Source organism: Larimichthys crocea, unplaced genomic scaffold (assembly GCF_000972845.2).
Source record: "Larimichthys crocea isolate SSNF unplaced genomic scaffold, L_crocea_2.0 scaffold50997, whole genome shotgun sequence".
Classification (NCBI taxonomy): Eukaryota; Metazoa; Chordata; class Actinopteri; family Sciaenidae; genus Larimichthys; species Larimichthys crocea.
This window is the reverse complement of record NW_020856645.1, coordinates 1-3,336: the sequence shown is the minus strand read 5'-3', so window position 1 is coordinate 3,336 and position 3,336 is coordinate 1. Positions and strand designations below refer to the sequence as shown.

General features: G+C 41.1%; 1 long non-coding RNA gene across 1 annotated transcript; it reads left to right on the top strand.

Moving 5' to 3' along the window:
- The first annotated feature begins 826 nt into the window (after positions 1-826).
- LOC113745175 (uncharacterized) lies at positions 827-2,870 on the top strand. Its single transcript, XR_003462012.1, has 3 exons — positions 827-1,976; positions 2,063-2,139; positions 2,738-2,870. It is a non-coding gene; the product is annotated as an uncharacterized LOC113745175 (long non-coding RNA).
- The last annotated feature ends 466 nt before the right edge of the window (positions 2,871-3,336 follow it).

Here is a 3,336-nt window from a genome sequence, read left to right as displayed (position 1 = left end):
CAGCGGTGGAATGACAACATGCGGCTGAACATGTCATCACTGGTCATATTGGGGAAGGGACCAGAGAAAACTACGGAGTCTGACATTGTTTTGGCATATTTACACACCGATGAAACATTAATTTTAGTGACCTCCGATTGGCGTAACCGGGTGTCACTACCGCCATGGTGAATAACAATCTTACTGTATTTACGTTTATCTTTAGACAGCAGTTTCAAAAAAGACTCGATGTCGCCCGCTCTGGCCCCGGGTTGCATTTAACTATGGCCCCCGGTGTCGCTAACTTCACGTTTTGGACTATGGACCTGCCAATGATCAGATTTGGTTTCTCCCGCTGAGCGGGGAAAATCTGTTAGAAACGTGGAGCGGTTGGTGGTGTACCGTGGGCTTCAGTTTTGGGCTATGCGTCCTTTGAACAGTCACCCAGCCACCCGGCTGCTCGGGAACTACCAGGGGACGGCTAACTGAAGCTACCTGCAGCGGTACCGCACCGGCGACAGGGGACTGGCTAACTATCTGAGCTACTGACTGTTCGGTGGTGCAGTACCGTGCCTCTAACTCACTGACCCTCGCCTCCAAAGCTACAAATAAACTACATTATTACAAGTACCGTTATCACTAAAGGAGGACGAGGAGTAACTGAACATGTGGCACACAGGGCAGGAGAAAGCAGGAGAGGGGAGAGCAGGAGGAGAGAGAAGGGGAGCAGAGAGAATCCATTGCTATCACTAGTTAGTGTGGCTAACAGAATCAAATCAAATCAATTTTATTTGTATAGCCCAAAGTCACAAAGTACATTTGCCTCAGATGGCTTTACAATCTGTACAGGGAGTGACACCCTCTGTCCTTAGACCCTCGGTTCGAGTTAGGAAAAACAGAAACTGGTGAAACTATCAGATTGTGGTCACTATAGTAAAGAAACCTGTTCGTGCACCGACAGAACAAGTCTAAGGATAGTGCAGAGAGAAGTAGATTATCGCTGATGTGAGAAATATACGAAAATCTTGTTTCGGTGAGCAGAGCAGAGAGCACCGCGGCAGCAACACCGATAACCGGAAGTGACACAATACGTTACTGCAAAGCACAGCATCCTGTCTCTTTGACTCGGACAGTGTGCAAAACTGTGTCTTTCCATCGTCATTAGTGTAATCTGTGGCAGATTTGTCCAGAACAGACACATCTTCCAAACAGATGCTAGATACTGTGACATAACAGAAGGGCTTCAGAGCACAGAATGAAGAAAAGAGAAGTGGGGTTCCTAGAGGAAATCAATGGGGAAGTTGATCAATGAGTCTGCTTATCAGTTATCACAGTTATATCAGTTATCACACATGCAGAGTTCAGGGAGAAATCCTGACCGTTTTGTGTTGTATTCTTAGGAATATTGTAATGGCTGTGTCTTATCTCCCACTACTTCCACTGAACATTGATTTTGTCTGCACAAGCCAGTGTTACATCAATCAATAAATCAACCAACCAATCATGTTAAATAAATGGACATCTGATTCCATAGTCATATTCAAATACATTTTTCATGACTTTTGTATTAAAAGAAAGTATGGCTAGAGAGAAATTGTCAGTTGAGGAGCGAAGGAGAAGAAATAGAGACTACCAATGAAAGAAGAGAAAAATTAAACAGTGACCCAGAGAAGAAATATGCTATGCAAGCGGAGAAAAGACAAAGGTGGAAGAGGAGAGTTCAAGACAAAGAAGTAATACAGATAGACAAGATGAGAGACAGGGCAAAGAGGAATCAGAGAAAGTATTGGAGAGAGGCACAGAAAAGGCCCAGACAGAAAAGGTTCTGTGAATGTGCAGTGCAGTGTTTTGCCCGGGCTCTCAAGAATCAGTGAAAGAACAGATGCACAATGAGTGTATAACACTTTCTTTGTTAGCTACAAATGCAGACATCGCCTGTGATTACACTTCATACCCCATCTACCCATTTGCCTTCAGGACCCACACACACCAACTTGGTGAGTCATATCATTCAGTTCAGTAGTTTTTTGAGAAGAACTTTGATCAGTATAAATGGTAGTCTGGATGAGTGTTTCTGTCACAGGCAAAGTGGTCAGTGGCTATAGGATCAGAGATGGAAAGTGGAGCCTGATTGGGAGACAGTCCCCTCAGTTACCGCAGGTATGTTTTCACATTTATCATTAATTTATAATTTATTTATTTACATGGACAGTGTACATTCCTCAACTGCAGTCCTTTGGTGAGATGTAATTAAAAACTCACAATTTTAGGTTGTCCACAGTAGCGAAAAGGAGCAAATGGTTAAATTCTAGTCACTGTCATGATAGTTCTGTTATAGATGCAGCAAATGTTATTAGAGTTATTAGAAAGATATTTGTGATTATCCAGATTTACTTCAGCTGCTACTGTTTTGAATTGTATGACTAAAGGCCTCATACATACAAGATGCTCAATACTTCAACACTTGTATATAATTAAAACTTGTGATGTATAAATATTAAAGATTGTGTTCATTATATTGTTTCTTTATTTTTAGGATGTACACTCTGTGTAGTACTCTAAAGCTCTTGCATATTAGTGATGAAAGAATAAGATCTCTGTCCATTAGCTGGTCCAAGTTGTTCCCAGTTCATTAAGGAATTGATAATTAACGGATTAGGTGTATATTATGACTTATACATCTAAATTAAACAATATATTGATTACAACAGTTTTTCATGTAAAGTGCCGTTTGCTCACTGCCCAATTTTCTTTCTAGGCTTTCTATCCTACTAAGAAGGAGGTGCATGTGAAGTATGGTGACACCATTGCAGCCAGATGTGGGTTTACTGGTGAGGGCAGAACCTCTAAGACTTATATTGGGTGAGTTCCAATTCTCCTAATGGATTTTTTAACAGCAGTAACCTAAAATCATTTTCATCTCCATTTCAAAAGGGCTACCTGCTTTAAGGTGTGTCTTAAGATGGAGAGAGAGCAGCAGAGTGAGCTGTGAATGAATGGAGTGGGATAGTGACAATAAAGCAGACAAAGAGCATGCCATACTTCTACAAAAATCTGATAGAACATGCTACATGTTTATTTCTGCTGTTGGACAATTTAACACAGGTCATAAAATGTTGAAATTACAGTTTTTTGCACTCCATTCGCTTAATTTTCCAGCCATGGAGGTTGCTCCTTGAGTCTGATTCTGACTAATCCCTGAAAACACATCAGTCACATCAGTAGACTCTTATGTGTAATGTATGGAGAGGATTAGGGCCACGTGAAGAATTGATGTGTTTAAATTTTTTTTCTCAGAATTAACCTAACAACAAAAACAATTTCTAGTCCCAGCTAGGGCTGCCACAAACGATTATT